At 45.6% G+C, this 24613-nt stretch overlaps 1 long non-coding RNA gene across 2 annotated transcripts in view; it reads left to right on the forward strand.

The window, feature by feature from the left end:
* Nucleotides 1–1064, forward strand: part of LOC109281943 (uncharacterized) — a 78835-nt gene extending 77771 nt beyond the window's left edge. For both annotated transcript variants that reach the window (XR_009463402.1, XR_002088770.2), the window contains exon 4: nt 353–1064. This is a non-coding gene — a long non-coding RNA (uncharacterized LOC109281943). The remainder of the gene's footprint in view (nt 1–352) is intronic.
* Nucleotides 1065–24613: the final 23549 nt, after the last annotated feature.

Consider the following 24613-nt stretch of genomic DNA (forward strand, 5'->3'; position numbering starts at 1 on the left):
TGTGCCAATGCTTCAAAACAGCGGTGGAGGCACTTTAAATTAAATCTCATTCGACGAACTTTAAAGTGCCTCTGCCACCATTTTGAAGCACAGGGATGCTGAATACACGTGAGACTGCTGGAGCGTTCTAATTAGAACGCTCCAGCAGACTCAGTTAATTGAGTCGGCTCTAACTAGAACACATCTGAGCAGGCATCAGGCATGTGTATTTGTGTCCTTAAGTCTTCAAGCACTGGAGTGCTTCCAAAGATTTTACCCATCTGAGAGAGAAAAGGACAGGGGAGTTTCTGAGAATATAGAGATGTGTTCTCAGTGGGTGTTAACAAAAATTCTTGCCTATTAATTTCCATAGGCGGATGCAGTTCTTGTCTCGGACCCCAGAAGACAAGCCTCTGCCTGTAGAATCCTCACAAATCCATTTGCCAAGGACTTGATTTTTCTGAGTTTCTGCAACTGCCGTTGACTGTGACCCCATTTGGAATCAGGGAATGCTCAGTAGCTCTGAACATACAAAATGAAATCCCAGTTCAGAAAGATAGATAAGTACATCATGAAAGATCTCTAATTAACTGTGCTGCTCCTTACGTGCATAAAGGTCGAGGTATTTTCAGCTTTCCCCCAGATTTAGAGTCTAAAACAGTTGAGTGAAAAAATCCATTTTAATAGCAAACCTTATTGAGTAAGTGTTTGTCTGAGAAGTACTCGAACTAATACCTATGGTGTTTAGGGTTTACTGAGGAAGGAAGCAGATGAAGAACAGGTCTCTTGAAATTCTGGGCCCATACCTCAATTGGTATAATCTGGAGTAGGTCTTTTGAAACCAATGGAGTGATGCCAATTTACACAAGTGAGTACTGTATCTGGCGTTCTATTTCCAGGCATGCTAAAGGTGTTAGTGTGCAAATGACTACAGAAATTATTGCCGGAAGGTTTTATGCTCAAAGACAGATCAGGTATCTGGTCCAGAGAGGGTACATCCCTGGCTGTTAAAAGAAATAAAAGGAGGAAAAAATTGTGAAGTGTTAACTGATATTTTTAGAAGTTTTATAATGACAGGTCACATTCCCAAGGACTATAAAGTGGCAAATCTAACACCCATTATTCAAAAGGGGCAAAAGATATAGCAAGCAATTATAGTTTAACACCAGTTGTGGGAAAAATATTAGAAACCATTTTATGAGATTTGGGGAATGAACAGCTTGGAAAGTGTAATTTGATTAGAGATGGCCAACATGGGTTTTTGAAGGAGTTTTTAAGTAACCTGGAATTCTTCAACAGTATTGCTGCCATGGGAGGCAGTGGATGTGGATTGGATGGCTTGTAATCAAGGCAAACTTTCCAAGAGGTGGATTGGGATGCAACTGCACGGCTTCTGTTAGCTTCACTGTGCTGTGCTGCTGAAACACTTTTAAAATACACTTAGACAAGGGACAATACTGAGTCCCCTGACAAGTCATGGGGAGGAAATCTAGGCATGGTGACATAGTTTAAGTGTGCACTGAGTTTAGCTCCTAATCCTTTTGTGGAGATGGGGGAGGGATCAAAAGCAAAAGGCAGCCAAGCCAACCAAAAAAAGGAAGGGCAGTGATCATAGTTTAAAGCAGGGGTACCTAACCTGCAGTGAGATTTGGCTCCCAGCACCATGTCATCCAGCTAGGGCAGGTGAGCAAGGCCCAATCCAAACATGCAGAGCTGGGCAAGGGTGGCACAGGGCCCCAAAGTCTGATTCTGGCACCCAGGACCCTATAACAGGATGGGTCCTGAAGCAGCTGTGGTAGTTCTTAGTGGCTGAGCTAATCCTGCCCTCCTTCAGTTGCTCCATGAACCCCTGTCACAGTCTCACCTGCCACACCTTCAAGAGCATGGGGACATGGTAAGAGCTTCCCCAGAGTTCTGGAGTGATCTTACGAGTGCTACCCAAACCCTAACTTAAAGTGTTGTTAGTGGGTCTTCACTAAAGACCTATCCTGGGCCCTGCCAGCACTTATCAGGCACCACTTGTGTCCCCACAGGCCCAACCTATGACTCCCAAGTATTAATCATGCTTTAGAGGTATTCATGGCCTCTAGCTGCCCTCATAGCCATCGCTATGCCTCACACCTGTCACTAAGATGCCATTTTGTGAACTTCCTGGTTCCATCCATATGTTCTGCCCTTCTAGTTCTAATCTGTTTGTCCAAGCTTCGGCCTTTACAGCCTTGGTCCCTTTTCTCTCACTGAGGCCCTCAGCCCTGGGCCACTGTTTCAGGCTCATCTCCACTGCATCCCTGTCCAGTAGCAGGGATCAAAACAGAACACAGCCCTGGCACCCACACATCCTGCTGCATGGCCTCTTTTCTGCCCCTACAGCCAGAACCAAAACCACTGGTTTTAACCATAAACTGAGCCACAAGCAAACTGCTTCCCCCTAAACTCAAACCTTACTCTGGGTCACTATCCCACAGTCCTTTATACTCACCCCCAGGCTAGCTGTCTAGTGTACTGTGGGTCCCTGTAGGTCTGTCTCCTATAGTCTCATTTGCCACTCGGAAGCTCCTCTCTGTGTAGACATCAGGGCTAGACTGCTTGCTTCAGCTTAGGAGCTGAGCATATAACCCTCTAGGCACTACCCTACCAGTTGCATGGTTTCTTTGCCATGCACAGGGGTGTTCTTTTAGCTTAATAATATTCTGCTCCTACTACACTGCTGTTACTACTGTACCTTTCTAGAGCTCTTCACTTATTTTCCTTATTATGCAGGTAGCCCCCAGGAAGGAATTGCCGCACTGTAGCCCCTTATCTTGGACTCTCCCCTTCTCCCCCCCAACCCCATATGCTTATTCTAGTATAGCTGGCTTGGTTCAGCTGTTCTTCCCCTCATAAAGTAACAGGAGCAAGCCCCTTTCACGAGCCCTAGAGCCTGATCCTGGCACATGAGGCCAGGCAGAAACAGCATGGGGCCCCAGAGCCTGATCCCAACATGTGGGGCTGGGTGGTGGTTGTGGTGCAAGGCTGGGTGTGGGCAGCATGGGGCTCCAAAGTCCAGTCCAGTGTGTGAGGTTGGGCAGAGGCAGCATGGGGCCCTGAGGCCTGATCCCAGCATCTGGGTGCCAGCCAAGCCTACGTGGTCCCAGTTCTGGCATGTGAGATCTCATCTGGCATGTGGACCAGCCGTGAACCACTCATCTGGCCTATAATGCCAAGACACTGAACACCACTGGTTTAAAGCATTGGACTGGGATGTTTGAGATGGGGTTTTACGTCCCAGCTCAGTATGGAAGTGTACATATAGTCTGGTGATGAGTGTGATATAAGAACCTTGCATAGGCTACAAGAGTGCATTGACTTTTAAAGGCTGCCCAAGCACAGCAATCATCTACCTATGTGGAATGACTGGCAAAATCAAGCCTTTTAATTTGTTTTTATGCTTTAGCTTGTCACTTACAAAATGGGGAAGAATCTGGCACAGCCTTTGTCTCAGCTCTTTAGATTGTAAATGTTTCCAGCCTAGGACTGTTGCTTAGCATGGGCTTTTATCCCTCCCTGTGCCACTGGCGGTGCTTCATGATCTACAGCATACAATCAGTTCCCTTCCCACCCTTTCTTTTTTTGTCTATTCAGACTTAGCAGTTTGAGGTAGGGACAGTCTCTTACCACATCACATGCCTGTGCTTTGGCTAGAACAGTGGGTCCCTGATTTCATTTGGGACTTCTTAATGCTCCTGGAGTGTGAATAATTGATAATGATGAAGAAAGAATATTTGGGAAAAAAACAAGCAGAAGCTGAAAACAAACAATGGCTTCCCTATGTGCAAGGAATTGACTTAGGAGCTAAATTCAATTTCCTTTCTTAGGATCAAGATGATGGCTTCAGGAACAGATATGCAAGATTATGCTACTAAAACTGATATTGGGGCTCCTAAACAAGCGGCCCAATTCATCAAAGTACTGAGTACTCATTGATTTCATTTGGTACTCAGCACTGTGAAAAGCCATACACTTCCTGTAAGATTTCCAGTGAGTAAGTGCCCTTGGAGCCTAAAGCAGGGGTTTAGATTCATAAATCATTTACTTGCTCTTGAAAATTTAACCCCTGTGTGTCAACTTCGGAGCCGGCTCCTATTCTTGAAAATCCTGAACTGATGACAGCATCAAATGTACATGGATCCTATGAAAGCGGAGGGTACAATAAGCAGGGAAACAGGACGGGTTCCCCATGTAGAATAATTTAGCTCTCTTCAGGGCTAGTAAATGGAGAATGTAGTTTTAATGCAGACAAATGTAAAATGATAAGTCTAGGGGCAATGCACTAAAACTGAAAGTACATATTAAATGGAAAATCCATGTAACATACTGATCAGGAAAGGTATTTGGGGTTATTGTAGATAAGACCTTCAAGCCATCATCCCAGTGTATTGCTGCAGTTAAAAAAATGCGACCAGGAGGATGTGAAGCACCAATAGGAGGAGCGAATAGGAATCAAAAGGAGCAATCTTGTTGCGCTGCTTTGGCCAAACCTCAAGAATATAGTTACTATCTACAGGGATCAAATCATTCAATCTGGGCAGGACTCCTGTATAGCAGAGCCTTGATCCCAGGCCTTTTTCTCATGATGTTTGTAATACAAAAAAAGCTTGAGAGGCTGAGAAGATTTCCACTCAGGAAACAGAGGCCTTCACAGTAAAATGGAAGTATTCAAAATGATTAAGAGGGTAGAAAAAGTGCAAGGTGTAAGGAGGGAATTCAGTAGCTAAATCTTGATTCTCCCTTAGTATAAAATGATAGCTGTCTAGAAGTCACTAACAGCTAGGAATACAGCCCCAGAGTGAAGAGTTGTTTTCTGTCCTTGCTCTAAACCCCATCTGCATTTTACTATCTCTGCGAATTAAAAGCCAGATCTTCAACTGCTGTAAAATAAGGGATTAAGAGTATAAAAGTATTGCTCCTATACCTACCAGCTAATAACTAGTCTTCTTCAGTAGACCCCCAGCCAGGTTATGAAGCGCTACAGGGGTTGGGGGCGCAGGGGGTGTTTTCTTCGATCCTCCTGGTTTCAGGCTACGGGCTGAGAAGGGAGAGGAGGATCGAGGTAGTGAACCAAAGATCAGCGCTGGTGTCATCGGGAAGGCTTCGGCTTCTGTGACCACAGTCCGCTCTTTGGTGAGAGAGGCAGCGAGCTACTGGGAAGGAACGGCTTCCACCTCTCTCCATTGGGGAGGAGACTCTTCTCAGCCAGACAGGCTGACCTGCTCCACCGGGCTTTAAACTAAGCCAGCTGGGGGATGGGGGGCCTACTGCCACTGCTGGCCCACTGAGCAACCCTTGCAAAGCCAGCAGGCCAAGGCACTTAAGGGAGTCCACCCCTGCCCCAGCCCTGGAACAATCTGTAGGCAAGGCAAGGGCCCCCAAGGGAACGCTTGCATGCCTGTACACAAATGCCAGGAGCTTGGGGAATAAACAAGAGGAACTTGTCCTCCTTCTTAACACAAATCATTATGATGTCATAGGGATAACGAAGACATGGTGGGACTCCACCCATGACTGGGCCACAGGTATAGATGGCTATACCCTGTACAGGAGAGATTGAGTGGATAAAAGGGGCAGGGGTATAGTGCTCTATGTCAAGGAGAGCTACACGTCTCTGCAAGCCAACATTGGCACCCAGGGTGGATGACTGGAGACCCTCTGGGTTAAAATCCGTGGGGAACACGGCACAGGGGACACAACGATGGGTGTCTATTACAGACCTCCCACCCAGGATCAAGAGCTTGACCAGGAGTTTGCAAGGGAATTGGCTAAGACTGCACGGTCCCGGTGCATGGTTGTCATGGGAGACTTCAACTACCCAGACATCTTGTGGGAAGAGCGCTCGGCCAAACCCGAACAGTCGCAAAGCTTCCTCACGTGCGTGGATGAACTCTATATGACACAAGAAATCTACGGGCCAAACGAGAGGTAAAGCGCTGCTTGTCAGGAAAGCTGACTTTGACAAGCTCAGGAGGCTTGTTGGGGAGGCCGTAAGGGACCACAACCCAAAGGGGAGAGGAGTTCAGGAAGAGTGGTTGCTTCTCAAGGGAGCAATCCTGGATGCACAAACTAAGTCTATTCCGTCTTGGAGGAAAGACAGCAAAAGGGCACAGCAGCCTGCTTGGCTCAGCAGGGAACTAGCAGACCGTCTGCGTCTAAAAAGAAAGATCTACAAAGGATGGAGAATGGGATCCACCTCCAAGGAGAAATATTCTGCACTGGTCTGGACCTGCAGGGAGCAAACTAGGAAAGCCAAGGCTGCGATGGAACTCCAACTGGCTACAAGTATCAAGGACAATAAAAAGTCCTTTTTTAGATATGTGGGGAGCCGGAGGAAAAGCAAGGGCAACATTGGACCCCTGCTAAACCAGATGGGACAACTGACGCCCAGGAAAAAGCCAACTTGCTAAATGGGTACTTTGCGTCAGTCTTTCACCAGTCCCATGGGACTCCCCCACCCATTACGGGACGGGGAGGCCCGGGTGAGGGAGATTCCTTACCCTCCATCAGTGCTGACCTCATTAAGGAACACCTTGAGAGGCTGAATACCTTCAAGTCAGCTGGCCCTGACAGTCTACACCCCAGGATATTCAAGGAGCTGGCGAGCATCATAGCTTAGCCCCTAGCACGGATCTTTGAGAACTCCTGGTGCTCTGGTGAAGTGCCCGAAGACTGGAAGAAGGCCCTAAATTTAGAATACCCTAATTTCTTATAATAATAATAATATAATTATTATTATAATAATAACAAGTGAGTTGTATACAACTGAGTGGCCAACCTATTAAATGGGTACTTTGCGTCGGTCTTTCACCAGTCCCATGGGATGTCCCTGCCCATTACGGGACGGGGAGGCCCAGGTGAGGGAGATTCCTTACCCTCCACCAATGCTGACCTCATGAAAGAACACCTTGAGAGGCTGGACACCTTCAAGTCAGCCGGCCCTGACAGTCTACACCCCAGGGTACTCAAGGACCTGGCTAGCATCATAGCTCAGTCCCTAGCACAAATCTTTGAGAACTCCTGGTGCTCTGGTGAAGTGCCCGAGGATTGGAAGAAGGCCAATGTGGTACCTATCTTCAAGAAAGGGAGGAAAGTGGATCCGGCAAACTACAGGCCTATCAGCCTGACCTCTATCCTGGGGAAGGTCTTAGAAAAGATCATCAAAGAGGCCATTCTTAACGGATTGGCCGACGGCAACATCCTGAGGGATAGCCAGCATGGGTTTGTTGCAGGTAGGTCTTGCTTGACCAATCTTATTTCCTTTTACGACCAGGTGACCTATCACCTGGACAAGGGAGAGGAGATTGATGTCGTATATCTTGACTTTAAAAAAGCCTTCGATCTGGTGTCCCATGATCACCTCTTGGCAAAACTGGCCTACTGCAGCCTCGGGTCCACCACAATCTGCTGGCTGGGGAATTGGCTCCATGGTCGGACCTAGAGGGTGGTGGTTGATGGAAGTCGATCATCGTGGTGCACTGTGGCCAGTGGGGTACCTCAAGGCTCTGTCTGTGGACCTATATTATTCAACATCTTCATTAACGATGTGGACATTGGAGTCAGAAGCGGACTGGCCAAGTTCGCCGACGACACCAAACTTTGGGGTAAAGCATCCACACCTGAGGACAGGAGGGCAATCCAGGCTGACCTTGACAGGCTCAGGAAATGGGCCATACCTGATGGTGTTTAATACTGAAAGATGCAAGGTTCTCCACCTTGGGAAGAAAAACCCGCAGCACGCTTATAGGCTCAGCAGTGCTACGTTGGCTAGCATTACAGATGAAAGGGACTTGGGGGTCATGATTGACCACAAGATGAACATGACCCATCAATATGATGCTGCTGCTAGTAAAGTGAGCAAAATGCTGGCTTGCATCCATAAATGCTCCTCAAGCAAATCCCAGGATGTTATTCTTCCGTTGTACTCGGCCTTGGTGAGGCCACAGCTGGAGTACTGCGTCCAATTTTAGGCTCCACAATTCATAAAGGATGTGGAGAAGCTTGAGAGAGTCCAGAGAAGAGCCACGCACATGATCAGAGGTCAGGAAAACAGACCTTATGATGAGAGGCTGAGAGCTATGGGACTCTTCAGCCTGGAAAAGCACAGGCTCAGGGGTGATCTGATAGCTGCCTATAAGTTTATAAGGGGTGCTCACCAGGATCTGGGGGAATGTTTGTTCACCAGAGCATCCCAAGGGATGACAAGGTCGAACGGTTATAAACTCCTGCAAGACTGTTTCAGGCTGGACATAAGGAAGAACTTCTTTACTGTCCAAGCCCCCAAGGTCTGGAATAGCCTGCCACCGGAGGTAGTTCAGGCACCTACTTTGAATGTTTCCAAGAGAAATTTGGATGTTTATCTTGCTGGGATCCTATGACCCCTCCTGACTTCCTGCCCCTGGGGCAGGGGGCTGGACTCCATGATCTTCCAAGGTCCCTTCCAGCCCTAATGTCTATGAAATCTATGAAGTAGCCCTTACTGTCCAACTCTGTAATTTCATATTTATCTGCTCTTAAATGAAACCAACATATTTCATACAGGATTATACATTTTCTGTTGCACGTATCCTTCGATGCACGGGGTGCATCTACACATGCGTTTTACTGCAGAGCCTCTTGCTGCTCCATGCCCCCCAAGAGGGCTACAGGCTGGGAGGTTCTGTTGGACTCTTCCCAGGGGCACATGCCCCCAGATCTGGACATGAGATGAGAGCAGGCTGCTGCTGCAGGCTGGGGCCGGTGGCAGCACTGGGCTGTTCCCGGCATTCGGGGTGCATCTACACATGCATTTTACTGCAGAGCTGACTAATTAGCTCCGCAGTAAAGCATTAGTGTCTACCTGTGCACTGGTATTAGGGCACAGTAAATTAACTCCACTGTAGGATAGTACTGTCTGGGACAATTTTCAACCTGGAGGGATGTGGGCAGTAGAGTTCCCCAGGGCTTGGTCCTCAGGCCTGTGCTATTCAACATCTTTATCCGCGACTTGGAGGTGGGCATGGAAAGCACGCTCTCCAAATTTACTGATGACACAAAGATGTGGGGAGAAGTGGGCACACTGGAGGGGAGGGACATAATCCAACTAGATCTAGACAGGTTACAATGGTGGGTGGATGAGAATAGGAGGGAATTCAACACAGACAAGTGCAAGGTACTGCATCTAGGGAAAAGGAACCTGCAACATACCTTTAGGCTAGGGAACACCCTTCTTGACAACACAGTGGCTGAAAGGGATCTTGGAGTCATTGTTGACTTCAGGATGAACGTGAACTGCCAATGCGAGAAAGCGGTCAATAAGGCTAACCGCGTCTTGTTGTGCATCTACAGATGCATCACTAGCAGGTCCAGGGAGGTGATCCTTCCCCTTTATAAAGCACTGGTCAGGCTGCAGTTTGTGTACTGCATCCAGTTCTGGGCACCACACTTCAAGAGGGATGTGGCTAACCTTGAGAGGGTCCAGAGGAGGGCCACTCGCATGGTTGGGGGCAGCAGGCCAGGCCCTATGAAGATAGACAAAAGGGCCTTCATCTATTCAGCCTCCACAAGAGAAGACTGAGAGGGGATCTGGTGGCCATCTATAAACTCTATAAAGGGGGGACCATCTATAAACGGGGGACCAGTGGAAAATAGGTGTGGCTCTGTTGCCCCCGGGCACCACCTGGGATAACATGGAATAATGGCCACAAATTGATTGAGAGCAGTTTCAGGCTTAATATCAGGAGACATTACTTTATGGTTAGGGCTGCCAGGCCCTGGAATGGGCTCCCAAGGGAGGTGGTGCTCTCCCCTACCTTGGGGGTCTTCAAGAGGAGGTTGGATAGATATCTGGCTGGGGTATTATGATCCTACCACTTGTTCCTGCCCAGGGCAGGGGGTCTGACTTGATGATCTGTTCAGGTCCCTTCCGACCCTAGAAACTATGAAACTACAGTGGAGTAGTACATGTGCCGAAATGCACGTGTAGACGGTAACCAGGAATGGCTAAGAAGAGGACTGAATTTCAGTGCAATGAAAATCAATCCCTTTTAAGGTTATGTATAGAATACAGGTCTTTGTTTCAATTGTTTCTAATATTAATCTTAATATTGATAAACAAAAAGCTAGCAGAACAAGATAGAAAACATTTCAGAGGCTAGGTGACGGGATCAGTAGACTGGCTACCTGATTTGTTCAACTACCAATGTGTAAAGACAGTTTACCTTACTCTTCTTTGTACTGTTTTCTGTTTCCAAGGGATTATAAGTAATACTCATCTTTTTAGAAAGTGTTTCAAGTGTCAGGTGTCATTTACATGGAGTAGTGTCAATGAGATTCAAAGCAAATAAGACACCTGAATATAGCTCAATATTTTCTATGCTGATTTTTGCATTCACAAAACATTCAACCCAATGCTAATTTTAAAAAGGCAATTATTTTTCTCCCTCCTTAAACTGGTCTGTTTACAGCTTGTGCTTTTTATTTTAAAAAATCAAAATTTAGCATTTTTAATATATTTATACTTTCAGGAATATATTAGTGTTGGCTAGGGTTTTCAAAGGGCCTAAGGGAGATAAACAATTTTGTTGCATCCATGTGTTCCAAAGCTGGCATGTGAAATTGGTCTGCTTTTGTTCAAAGTACTCTTCCAACACTTAATAATAGAGAGCAGGCCTGCGTGAAGCAGCAAGCATTCGATTTGGTGATTCGAATCACTGTCCTGATTCGATTCGGGCAATTTTGGATTTGGAGATTCAGCTGACAAATCAACTGCTGAAGCTTCGGACAGCCCTAACAGATAGGGATATGTTCCCAGATGGTGAGGGAGGGAGGCTGGGACTAGGGAAGGGCTGGGAGGAGGGGTGCCGTTCCTGGGGCTGCACTGTGCTCTGCCTGTCCCCCTATGCCTGGGCTCCACCTGTCCCCACTCACCCCAGCTCCTGGCTGTGCCATGCCATGATGCAGGCAGCTGGTTTCAGCTGCTCCCAGGGCCGCTGCAGCAGGGGCTGCGGGGAGTAGCAGCAAGCAGAGCCCTGGGCAGTGTGGGACACAGTGCAGCTTGTCCGCACTCACCCTAGCCCCTGCTGTGGCGGCCCCAGGAGTGACCAACGCCGGTTGTAACAGGAACTGTTAATGGGTGTGAGGGGGGCCGGGCGTGCCTCTTGCTGCTCCATGCCCCCCAAGAGGGCTACAGGCTGGGGGGTTCTGTTGGACTCTTCCCAGGGGCACATGCCCCCAGATCTGGACATGAGATGAGAGCAGGCTGCTGCTGCAGGCTGGGGCCGGTGGCAGCACTGGGCTGTTCCCGGCATTTGGGGCAGGTGCGCTGAGTGCTGAAAAGAGTCAGCCTGGTGCCACTGCCAGCCCCAGTCTGCAGCACAGCCTGCTGTCACCTCATGTCCAGATCCGGGGGCACATACCCCCAGGAAGAGCCTGGGGGGAGTGGAGCTGGGGCACGCCTCTTGCTGCTCTGCACCCCTTGATAGGGCTGCGGGGCTGTGTTGGGTTCTTCCAGGGGGCACATGCAGCCAGATCTTGACATGGGATGACAGCAGGCTGTCGCTGCAGGCTGGGGCTGGCAGCAGCACCAAGGTGACTCTTCCCAGAGCTCAGTGCACCTGCCCTGAGCACTGGGAACAGCCCAGCGGCAGCCTACTATTTCTTTGGGAAGAGGCCAACACAGCCCCCCAGCCCACAGCCCTCCTGGGTAGCAGGGAGCGGAGCACTAAGAGGTGCCCCCCCCAGACACCCACTGACGGTTCTCATTGCAACTGGCACCAGTCGCTCCCGGAGCTGCTGCAGTGGGGGGCTAGGGTGACTGTGGACAAGCTGTGCCGCGTCCTGCACCGTCCAGGGCTCCACTTGCTGCCACTCCTCCCAGCCCCTGCTGCAGCAGCCCCGGGAGTGGCTGGCACCAGCTGCAACAAGAAGTGTCAGTGGGTTGGGTTGGGTGGGGCGGGGCATGCCTCTTGTTGCTCTGCAGCCCCTGGGAGGGCTGTGGGCTGGGGGGGCTGTGTCAGGCTCTTCCTGGGGATGCATGCCCCTGAATTTACATGCAGGATGACAGCAGGCTGCCACTGCTGGCCTCAGCCAGCAGCGGCACCAGATAGTTCCCATTGCAACTGTCAGCAGTTGCTCCCAGGACCACTGCAGTGGGGGCTAGGGTGAGTGCAGACAAGCTACTCCATGTCCTGTGCTGCCTGGGGCTCCGCTTGCTGCCACTCTCCCCAGCCCTTGCTGCAGCAGCCCTGGGAGCAGCTGACACTGGCTGCCTGCACCACGGCATGGCGCAGCCCAGGAGTTGAGGTGAGTGGGGACAGGCAGAGCCCAAGTATGGGGGGACAGGTGGAGCATGGTGCAGCCCATGGAATGGCACTCCTCCCCCCACCCCTTCCCTAGTCCCAGCCTCACTCCCTTCCTCCCTCATCGCCTTGGAAACCTGTCCCTATTTGTTACATTATAAAGTGGGTTCACTTTATGTGAGGGAAACCTGTATAGGGCTATGGCCGAATCTCTGAATCAGCCCCAAATCTCTCCAAATTGAATGAGAGGCTTCTGGTTTGATTCAGACCTCTTAACAGGTCTCCCGATTCAATTCGGATTCAGAGATTCCGAAGGTTCACACAGCCCTAATAGAGTTTCTACACCAAAGATCTTGCAGTTTAACTAGGTGAGACAAACAAAATGCAGAGAAGGGAAACTGAGGCACAGAAATGCAAAATGGCTTGTTTGGCATCATATAAGTCAGTGTCAGAAACAGATAGAATGTCTGTCTCTTGCTGATTCCCAGTCTAGTAAACCATGCAAACTATTGGACACCAGACATACTTAAGAAAAAAACTTTTCTTGTGGTTTTTATTTTTACAGGAAATGTTTGCTCTAGCAGAACTAGAATGCACAAAGTATATAAAAAGCAGATCATGATGGGGTTCTGGTCCATAACTGCGCCTCCTCATAACTACCACCATATAAATATTAAATAATAAGCAGAGAAAATAGCAGCATACTGCAGAGAAAAGATGGGAAAACTGTATGCTTCTGTTTATCCAAAAATATAGAAATGTTTACTTGTTATATTTAAATAGACTAGGATCGCTCTGAAGGAAAGTGAAACCTATAAGGCTGAAATTTGTCATGCATAAATACATAATTAAGTGTATTTCCTTTCCATGTGAAAGGGATTAGCCTTGTCTCCTCAGCAGGCAGTTGCTTTTTTTGTACACTTGCTTTGTTGTCCCTTTCTTTTTATGGTTTGAAGGAAACACTGAGAGGAGGTTGCATCCAGCAACTTATGAATGGATTTTGGAATAAGGAATTTCAAGGTGTGGGGAAGAGAGTAAGTGCTTGCCTCAGAAAATAGAAGTGAAAAAGCCTCCAGGTTGTCCTACCCCATTGACTTCTTTTTCTGACCTTAAGTGGGCCCTGTGGGATGATATTGCCCACCTTTCCAAGACTTATTGCTTAGTCATAAATCTAGAGAGAGAAACACACACATACAGAGATGTGTGTCCAGTAAATGCTGAAGTGTCAGCAAAAGCTCTTTAACTCAGGTTTCATAACTTGAGAAATATTTTATCACCCTTGTGAGCCAAACCTCTGAAAAATCAATAGAGCTTGAGAGTTGCTTGTATTGATCTGGAAGGCTGAGTTGCATTGAAATATTCATGGAAGAACGTATGTGCACATGTAGCAGGGGGTGAGTCGTGCATAAATTTCTGAGGGCAAGGCATTTTCATTTTTAATTTAAAATAGATTAATACTGTTAGGTGATGCAGAAAGTGTATGCTTAAAAGGAAAGTGAGTTTGTCTTAGAAACAGGCCTTTGACAGCTACAGAGAAATGCATTCCTCTTATTATTATTTTTCTTCAGTGATAAACTGTTTTGAGAAAAAAGTCAAGGAGATCTGATAAAATTAGCACCATGCTCTCTTGGGGCTTTCTGGAGCTGCTTTGTTTGCAAAGCCAATTTGGACACAGTGTCTTTGATCTTCACTTTCAGTATTTGAGCAGGCATGTTAGTATCACTCATTTCACATGAGATTTGGGATTCAAGTTTCTTCAACAATCTAAAAAGCAGTACATTAGAAGGGGAATTGTCTGCCAGTCGTCTTAGAGTCTCAATACCCTTGATACTAATTTGATGTGATGCATTTCACCAGATGTGTCTACCTGCACGATGTTTTATGCCCAAGAGATTTATGCTACTGTAAAGTATTCAACTGGCTCCTTTTTTTTTCTTCCTCTTCTTTTTCATTTTCTCTTTCTTATTTTTCCCCATTTTTTTCAAAGTGACCGAGTGAAAAACACCCATAATTTTAGTGTGCATGTGAATTCAATACATGTTGCAGATACTGGGGGCAGAGGCAGGAGGAATTATGTTAGGAGCTGAGCAGCAACCTGAGGAAAAACATTGGGTGATAATGAAACCTATATAAAACACCCACACATTTATTTTTTTTAAATGTTACTTGTGGATGCTGCTTTTACCCATTATTATAAACATTCTGAACAAAGTGCAAGGCCCATCTATTTTCTAAGCTCCCTTTTCATTACTGTCTTTTTGATAACTAATACTCATGTCATTAACTGGGATTTGGGACTTGGATTAAATATTTTTCTCCTCCACAGGTGTCCTGAGCGACTTTGAGACAGTCAGTCAGGCTATGCATGCACTTTAATTTTAAGGTTGACCTAAGGCCTATATCTACTAACCATGTACACCATATAGCCTGATGCTTGACCCCCATGAGCAGTGTAGCCCAACCATGAAAGTTCAGTTATATTTCCAACAATTCTATAGAATCATAGCGTCATAGAAAATTAGGGCTGGAAGGGACCTCAGGAGATCATCTAGTCCAACCTGCTGCTCAAAGCAGGATGATTCCCAATCATATTATCCCTGCCAAGGCTTTGTCTAGCCAGGTCTTAAAAATCTCCAAGAATAGAGATTCCATAGTCTCTCTAGGTAACCTGTTCCAGTGCTTACTACCCTCCTAGTGAGAGAGTTTTCCAGATATCTAACCTAAACTTCCCTTGCTGCAACTTGAGACAATTGTTCTTTGTTGTGTCATCTGCACCACTGAGAACAATCTAGCTCCATCCTCTTTGGAACCACCCTTCGGTAGTCAAAGGCTGCTATTAAATACCCACTCTGTCTTCTCTTCTCCAGACTAAATAAGCCCAGTTCCCTCAGCTTCTCCTTAGAAGTCATGTGCCCCAACCCCCTGACCATTTTTACTGTTCTCTGCTGGACTCTCTCCAATGTGTCCACATCTCTGTAGCGGGGGGCTCAAAACTGGACACAGTACTTGAGATACGGCCTCACTAGTGCCAAATAGAGGGAAATATATATTATTTTTGATCTGCTGGCAACGTTTCATACCAATACAGGCAAGCATGCCTTTAGCCTTCTTTGCAACAAGGGGCACTGTTGGCTAATATTCAGCTTATTGTCTGTCCTCTGTAACCCCCAGGTCCTTTTCTGCAGAACTGCTGCTTACCTAGTTGGTCCCCAGCCTGTACTGGTGCATGGGATTGTTCCAGCCTAAGTGCAAGACTTTGCACTTGTCCTTGTGGAACCTTATGAGATTTCTTTTGGTCCAGTCCCCCGATGTGTTGAGGTCTGTCTGACTCCTATCCCTACCCTCCAGCTTATCTATTACTCACCCCAGCTTGGTCTCATCTGCAAACTTGGTGAATGTGCACTCCATCCCATCTTACATATAGTTGACGAAGACACTGAACAAAAGCGGAACTCCTCGGGCACTCCACTAGATACTGGCTGGCAACTAGACATTGAGCCATTGATTACTATCCTTTGAGCCTCACGATCCGGCCAATTTTGTATCCACCTTACAGTCAGTTCATCCAACCCGTACTTCCTAGTCTTACTTGCAAGAGAATGGGAGATCTTATCAAAAGCCTTGCTAAAGTCAAGGTATGTTATAAATCCACTGTTTTCCCCACATCCACAGAGCCAGTTATCTCATCATAGAAGGCAATCAGGTTGGTGAGGCATGACTTGCCCTTGGTGAATCCATGCTGACTGTTTCTAATCCCCTCCTCCTTTTCCCAGCAGTTGGAAATGGATTCTTTCAGGCCCTGCTTCATGATTTTTCCAGGGACTGAGGTGAGGCTGACTGGTTTTCAGTTCTCTAGATCCTCCTTCTTATCTTTCTTAAATATGGGCCCTTTGCCCTTTTCCAGTCATCCAGAACCTCTCCCAATAGCCACAAGTTTTCAAAGATAATGGCCAATGGCTCTGCAATCACATCTCCTTCAGCACCCTCAGGTACATTGCCTCTGGCCCCATGGACTCGTTGTACACATCCACCTGTTCTAAATACTCTCTAACCTGTTCTTTTGCCACTGTTGGCTGCTCACCTCCTCCCCAAACTGTGCTGCTTGGTGCAGTAGTCTGGGAGCTGATGTTGCCTGTGAAGACTGAGGTAAAAAAGGCATTGAGTACTTCAGACTTTTGTGCATCATCTGTCATATGGTTGCCTTCCCCATTCAGTTAGGGACCCACACTTCCCCTGAACCTCCTCTTCTTGCTAACATACTTGTAGGAACCCTTCTTGTTATTCTCCATATTCCTTGATAGCTGTAGCTCCAATTGCGCTTTGGCCTTCCTGACTTCATCCCTGCCTGTCTGAGCAGTGCTTTTATGCTCCTCCCTAGTTGTTTGTCCACGTTCCCACTCCTTGTACGCTTCTTTTTTGTGTTTTAGCTCACTGAAGAGTTCCATGCTAAGTCAAGCTGGTCTTTTGCCACACTTGCTAGTCTTTCTGTGCATTGGGATGGTTTGTTCCTGCACCCACAGTAAAGTTTCCTTAAAATACAACCCACTCTCTTGAACTCCTTTCTCCCTCAGACTGGCCTCCCAGGGAATCATAACCATCAGTTCCCTAAATGAGTTGAAGTCTGCTTTTCTGAAGTCCAGGGCTCTTACTCTGCTGCACTCCTTCCTACCTTTCCTCTGGATCCTGAACTTAATCATTTTGTGGTTGCTTCTGCCAAAGGTGCCATCCACTTTTACATACTCCTTCAGTTCTTCCCCATTTGTGAGCAGGAGGTCAAGAAAGAGCACAGCCCCTAGTTGGCCTCTCCAACACTTGCACCAGAAAGTTGTCCTCAGCACTCTCCAAAAGATTCCTGGATTGCCTGTTTACTGTATTGTTGTCCCAGCAGATGTCAGGATGATTGAAATCCCCCATGAGAACCAGGGCCTATGATCGAGAAACTTGTGCTAGCTGTTTGAAGAAAGCCTCATCTACCTCATCCTCCTGGTCTGGTGGTTTATAGCACACACCCACCACAACATCACCCTCGTGGCTTTCCTCTCTGACCCTAACCCAGAGACTTTCAACAGGTCTATCTCCAGTTTCATACTCAAGCTCTAAGCAGTCATACAGCTCTTTTACATAAAGCAGTCTTCTTTTAAGATACCTTCTATTTGGCAAAGCTAAAAATTAAGTACCCCCAAATTTAACTGTAGTTGCATTTTTAATACAAGATAAATAGCATTTAGGTAACCCTTTTGTAGACAGTGTAGATAGTATCTGTATTGGTGTTTTTTAATATCCATAGGGTTAAGGTGCAAGCTATTAACCAGTTTGTTTTTAATTGAGGAAGAAATATTGTCTGCAGAGATAGAATAATACCCTTCCAAGGGTATCTACATAATATCTTTTAAGCTATTTCTATGCCTACCCACCCTTACTATATAGTATTTGAGCACCTTACAAGCTGTAATGCATTTATTCTCTCAGTATACCTCTGAGGTAGTGAAAAAGAAATGAAGTTTCATACCCAGGGCTGCACAGAGGTCCTGTAGCAAAGCAGAGAACTAATTCCAGGTTCTCCACATTGCAGACTAATATCCTAAGTCCTCAACTATCCTTCCTCTCCAGGGAGAAGGAAAATGGGATGAAGTGTAATTCTCTCACTCCCTCACAAGTGGGTGGGGTTTTTTTGGGCTATTTAGTTGATTTTTTTAAAAACCAAATAGCAATATTTTATTTTGAATATCGTTCCCTTTTTTTCCCCAACGTTTTTCCATATGTTTTTGGTCAGCTTGAATGTTTTTATTATTCTGTGTATTTGTTAGAGTAGAGTCTGGGGACCAGCCCAGAATGAGTTCAGAAAGATGAGTAGAGAGACCATAACACAAAGAGCTTACAATTTAAATAGCAAACGAAGAGGGTGTGAGGGGAATGAAGTGTAGCACCCTTTTGAGAATACTTGTTCTTAATAGTGTCTTTGATCTGCATAACTTGAAGCACTTCTTACAGCCATTAAGTGCATAACACCTTGGGACTTTATACACGTTTTCTAACAAGTAGGCTGATGCCCAAAGAAGTTTTAGCTTTAGATCATTCTGCTCTTAGACTGTTTTTGCAATATTGTGTGCCATTTTCATGGGATAATAAATGCTGTTGGGTTTCAAAACATCCTGAAATCAAAATCCCTTGGGTCTGGTTTGCATTTGGGATTCCTCTCTCTCCTGAAGTTCAGAGGAGTGTGGACTGAAGTCCCAGACAAGGCTTATTTCTGTTTTAAAACCTCAAGTTCAAAACTATTTCTGTTAATAAGGCAAAAAACAAAAACAAAACAAAAAATCACGTTTTTATTTATTTGCATTTCTCACTGGCACAGCAACTGAATGTATAAGTGACTGACATCAAAGATTTGGCTTCTCTAAAGTTAAAGAGCCTATTAATCACAATTTTAAAGTGTTCTTTAATTAGTCTTTAATAAAACAACACACACAAAGGGTGGAGGAAAAAATGTATATTTTTGCATTCCTTGTGCATGTTTGTGTCTAAATCCCGCTGGAAATCCTTTCTGATCCCCCTTGCTTCTATTACCTAATTCCACTCTCCCTCAGCTATTGTTTATCATTTAACTACATTAACTGCCTATTATGCAATTCTGCAAAAAGGTGTTTTGGGGGGGGGGCAGTTCTTGAGGTGATTTCCAAAGGGTGCAGAGGTGATAGTACTGCTGCTTCCCCAGTGCACTGGGAGACTATGCAAAGTTTATTTTATAAGGTGAAGAGCAGGAAGGGTCTGAATTCAGTGAACAACTTCATTATGTGCCTCCATTTAAGTCTGCGAGACCACTCATAGGCTGAAGGTTGGATGTGCCTTGCTGACCTTGAACCTTAATTCTCATGGTGCATTATAGACGAAGGGAGCTAAAGGCTATAATTACAGTGCAGTCTATGTATGTGAGGACCTAATTAGGAGAGGGTGCCAGTAGATGGTGCTCAGGAATATGTAGCATAGTTTTGAGTTACATAGGACCAATACAACTTTTCACGCTCTGTAAATGGCTTCTCTTGGCAGCTCTCAACGACTGTATGACAATGGGGAAACAAGTAGATGACATGAAACTGTTCTTTGGAAACACTTTCTTGATGGAATTGATGCTGTGATGAGCAAAAGGGAAATGGGCTGGATCTTTCTATTAAAACTGCTTGACAGGTAGTGGCAATTTTCGAAGGCAAAGAGAAAAAAAACACTAGGAAGGCTGCTAGTTTCATAGTACTGAATTTTAGGTAATATTTTATGGGTTAATAGGCTGGGTGGTGCTTGGAAGTAGGGGAAAGGCACTGGCTTTTCTTCAACCCTCTGTTTTAGCACTTGGTGACTTATGTCCAAAGTAATAATTGACCTGCCTAAGTAGTGCCAACACAATAGACTTTATAATGAGTCTTGATTTTCAGTGTATTGCATTTAACCCTACCTTGAGAAGTTCTGAGATTGTGGGAGAACCTCCGCTACTTCTTTTTTTCTAGACCAGAGAAAAGCTTGAAGATATTAAATAGTGAACATGGAGGATCCAGAGAGCCCAACCTTTTATTTTCTTGTAATCTTATTTTTGATTGCCTGGGGTCTGGCTCATGATTTCTAAATGCTTGAGACTTTCAACTCTACCAAGTGCAAACTCCCAAGCTCTTAACACAGGAGGCAGAGCAGAAAGGTGCTGCTATGCCTCACTTTTAGGAGTAGCATCTGCTAATCCTGCTGCTTGAAGAACTGAATGGTGTTTGCCCTCCTCATAATGGAAAGGTGGGTGTTAGGCTTCAGTGGGCTGATATATATTTTTGTAGGTGGGTGGACTGATCTTCTGCCCCACTGCTGTGATCACGGCTCTTGCACTTTTTGTTTGAATTTACTGCTGATACAGAGCTCAGCTGAGTGTATAATGTTATGGGTTGATCTGTTTTCAGATCCAGACAGTTGTTAATGAAACAGTTGCGGTTTTGTTGACAGAACATTAATTACTTGATCTTAGGACTTGGTAATTGCACGGGCCCCCTCTGTATACATCACTAATTACATTAGCAATTATATGGCATTTTAAAGACAAAGAAATGACTGCAGCAGTTGCAGTGTCATAGGGACCCTGCTGGTAAATTTCAATCAAGTTCCTAATATTTCCAGGAAGCATCAACATAGGGTCCCTTTGCATCAGGAATCTGTACCAGCCTTATGTGGTGATAGGTTGTACGGCCATATCCTGCACTTAAACCTGAATGCACTGGAAAATCAATAGAGTCCCTAGAACCTTTAGTATGGAAGAACTGCTCTCTCCATTGTTGGCTTGGTTTAGTCTTGAGCACATGCCCACTATGTGGAAATAGTTCTGGGCCTGAGCCATTAAACTCCTGAGTCATGTCTCAGAAAATCTTATGGGTCTTTTGCTTTAAAATTCATTTGGATCATCAATACTTTTCTAAATCTTTAGTGTGCACTTGAATCCTGTGTTCAAGCTTTATTTCCCAACCAGGTGGCCCCCAGAATTATTTTTTATTAATGAAAGCTGAGATTCATGTGCTTCTAGAACCTTGGGGTTTACAAAATGCATCAACTAGCAGGAGAATAGCAATAAACTTTGTGAGAATTGGCAATGCAGCATATGTACCATGGCCCTTTCACATTACTTTTGCATATAAAGGGAAAAGAAAGTGGGCAAGAAGGCTCATTTACACAGCCAGGGCGTTAGGTTAAATGAGAAGCAGAGGCACTGCCTGCACAGCTGGTCCATGCAAATATGTGCTTGTAATGCTGCTACCTCCCCCTTCCCTCCCCCCACACCCATCTGTTTGCCTTATACAACTGATGTGCCTTGTCAGCAAGTGCAATTGTAAGCTCTTTGGGGCAAGGACTGTCTCCAAAAACATGTACAGGCTCTTCCAAAAGATGTCTCCATTACAGGCCCATCTTTCAGAAGTCCTGGAAGACCTTCCTATTTGAGCAGGCATTTAGCAAACAAAGCTAGGCTGGGATATCAGGTAGGGAGATTCTGTTTTACGTTGATGTTGTAGCTTCCTTTTAAGTTGTGTTGTTCTCTTGTTCAGTCTCTTGGTTTATACGTTATTCTGTTCTCTTATTCTAAGCTGCCCTGAGCCTTTGTTGGGAAGGATGGCATGTAAATTGAAATAAACAAACAAACAAATAAATAATTCTAAAATAATAATTCTGTTTTTTGACCAACTCTATACGGGCCTTCCAATAGTAAGGCCTTGATCTTTTAAGTTTTAACTTGGAGGTGGCTGCCTATTTCTGTGAAGGTCAGAAACATTTTTGGGGAGAGTGCCAAAAACACCTGCAACCTCAACTTGTAAGATGTTAGCATGCCAGGGCTGGATGGCAGGGGAGCCACGATGGGCCTGATCCTTGTTGTAGCAGTGCAGTCCTGACCCCTTCCCTGGCATCTGCCCCAAGGTGTGCGTGCCAAGCAAAATACCTTTGTGTGCCACACTCTGGCACCCCTGCCTGGGGGTTGCCTACCACTGCCTGAGAGGGAACACTGACTATATTCTGCTGTGTTGCAGGCTCTGAATTTGAGTTTTCATACTCTGTACATTTATATCCTCTTGTACATTTATATCCTGGCCACAAAACAAATGTAGCTGCATATCTCTCATACAGCTATGGATCATGCACAACTTGTCAGCTAATTAGGAGTGATTTCCAATAATCCGACTTGATTTATGCCCAGATTGGATTGCAGTGATTGTTGATAATATGCAAAAAAGTAAGAGCTGTGAGGAATGTACCTAATTAGCATGTATAAAATGGCAATATGTTAATAAATTAAATTTTAGAAAATAGCATTTGAAACTTCCATATTGTCACTGGGAAAGGAACTGGCCATGGGTCTGGGCTCACACTGGTCTATATCTTATTTTATTCCGAGGGATAGATAATGTAGCAGCACAGAGAAAACCAAGCAACCTGATAAGATGGACACCATCTTTACATTGCCTCCCTGGGACAGTATTTTTGGTGTAGTATATTTCAGAAGTGGAAGTTTAGAGTTTCTCACTTCCTTTACTAAGGCTGATGTTTGCAAGACATTGTCTATGCTTCATGACAGCTCTGTCTGCACCCTCTTGTATGGCCACCAGCTGTCTGTTTAATCCAGTCCCCCAAGCAGAGTTAATGAGACATCCCTACTTGTATAACCTGGTGTGATTAGAGCCTCAGATCTTTGCACCTCAACAGCTGCATGTTGTCACTGAGATAAATATTTTAACTGGTCTGTCAATTCCCTAGCTGCCCTGCATAAGTGGCTGAAAGAGTGGCTACTGTTTCACCATTTATTAAAGTGGAATTCTAGTTCTGATGGAACAACTGTCTTAAAAACAACCTGTAAGGAAGTGAGTAGGGGGATGTTATGCCTCACTGATGGTTGATAGAATTTACATTTTTAGAGGGGCTTTTCTGTGCAAGATAGTCTCCAGACTGAAACTTTAAAGTGTCCTCTCCTGATTTTACAGTCTGTGGGCTGTATTGACAGCTTCAGTATTCTGAACATCACTGAAGTGCAACAGTGTGTTTGGAGAGCTACAAAACACAAAAAATGACACCAACCACTTACTTTGGAAATAGGAGTAGGTAGCAGACTGCAAGCCTTAGGAGTTACAGCCCAGCTGTAGGCAGGCAGTAGTGATTGCAAGCCTGTCTAGAGGGATTGGGCAACTGACATGGATAACTGACAGGCCAAAGGAAGTTAAAAATCTCCCTGGAAGCGGGGAGGGGTGCAGGGAGGAGAGAGATGTGTTGACTGGAAGATTAGTACTACATGAGGGTTGTCTCTCTCATCTAGTCTGGGAAAATACCCAGAAGTTTGGTTTGTGTGCGCTGTGTACCTATACTCATTTGGTTCCTGTGGTGAGAAGACATGTTTGTTTATTTGAATGAGAAGGCTTGGTTTGTTTTCTCTGGAGAGGAGTTTTCTAGATATGAAATAAAGGGATTGGTTTTGATTTAAAAAAAAAAAAAAAGGCTTCTGAGCATCACCCTGCTATAGACATCTTATTTTTTTTTTAGAGACCTTCTCAAAATGCTACCCAGTGTTTAGGTCAGCAGGGCCAGATTAATGAGTAGGCAAACTAGGCACATGCCTAGGGCCCTGAGCTGTGGGGGGGCCTGGTCCTTCCCTCTGTGGCGGCATCGCAAATGGCCCCATGCGCCTCCCTTCCCTTCCCCTCTCTTCTGTTGGCTTCACTGTGGTGGTGGCTGCCTCCTTTCAGCAACTCTGACCCCACTCCTAGCAGCTGGCAGCACTGGGGTGGGGAAGAGGATCGAAATCAGCCTAGGGCCCATGAGTTTATTTGCCTAGGGTCCACTAAAGGGTTAATCTGGCCCTGTAGGTCACAAGATGGACAGTCAGGGTTCTTGATGTCTCTTCCTGCTACTGTTTCTCCTAATGAAATTGAACCATTCCCTTAATCTAGTTGTGCCTCAGTTTTCCCCATAAACAGCCTCCGAGTTCAGAGCCCAATTATGCTGGATTCTGTACAAAAATTCAAGTGAAAGCTGACCACTATCCTGAAGAGTTTATAATATAAATGGACAAGAGAGAGGGGAAGTGACTTTCCTAAAGTCATGCAGCAGGTCAGCAGCAGTGCTGGGAACAGAAGACGTACCTCCTAATTCCCAGGCCAGTGTCCTCCATATGTTGGATCACATTCCATTGACTTGTCACTAATACTAGTCTTCCCTGAGCTCTTCTAAAGATTGCAAAAATCCAAAATTGGAAAAAATGGCTAGCCTGCAGTTCAGTGGAGAAGGACCTAGTGGTTATAGTAGACTGCAAGCTGAATGAGTGCTGTGTGCAAGTAAAAGGAAGTGATTTGTTTTCTCTCTTCAGTAAGGCTTTGCCTGGAGAGCTGTGTCCAGTTTTGGGCACTGCACTTTAAAAAAAATGTGGGGACACTGACAAGAGTCCACTAGAGAGCAACAAAAATGATCAGAGTTCTAGAAAATACATGAGAAAAAGTTGGAAGAATTGAGATTATTACATTTAGGGAGGGGAAGACTGTGGACACATTTGGAAACAATATTCAAATATTAAAAGCTGGTATAAAGAGAATGGAGATTGATTGTTCTGCGTCTACAAGGGATGGAACAAGAAGTAACGGACTTAAATTGCACCAACAGAAATTTAGGCTGGGTATTCATAAGAACATTCTAGTTCTGTGGATGGTTAAGCACTGGCCTGGACAACCTAGAGACGTTGTGGAATCTCCATCACTGCAAGTTTTTAAGCAAAGTTCTGGGATGGTTTAGACGGACATGATTCCTCTTTGAGCAGTTCCCTTCCAGCTCTGTTG

This window comes from Alligator mississippiensis, chromosome 7 (assembly GCF_030867095.1).
Source record: "Alligator mississippiensis isolate rAllMis1 chromosome 7, rAllMis1, whole genome shotgun sequence".
In the NCBI taxonomy this organism is placed as follows: Eukaryota; Metazoa; Chordata; order Crocodylia; family Alligatoridae; genus Alligator; species Alligator mississippiensis.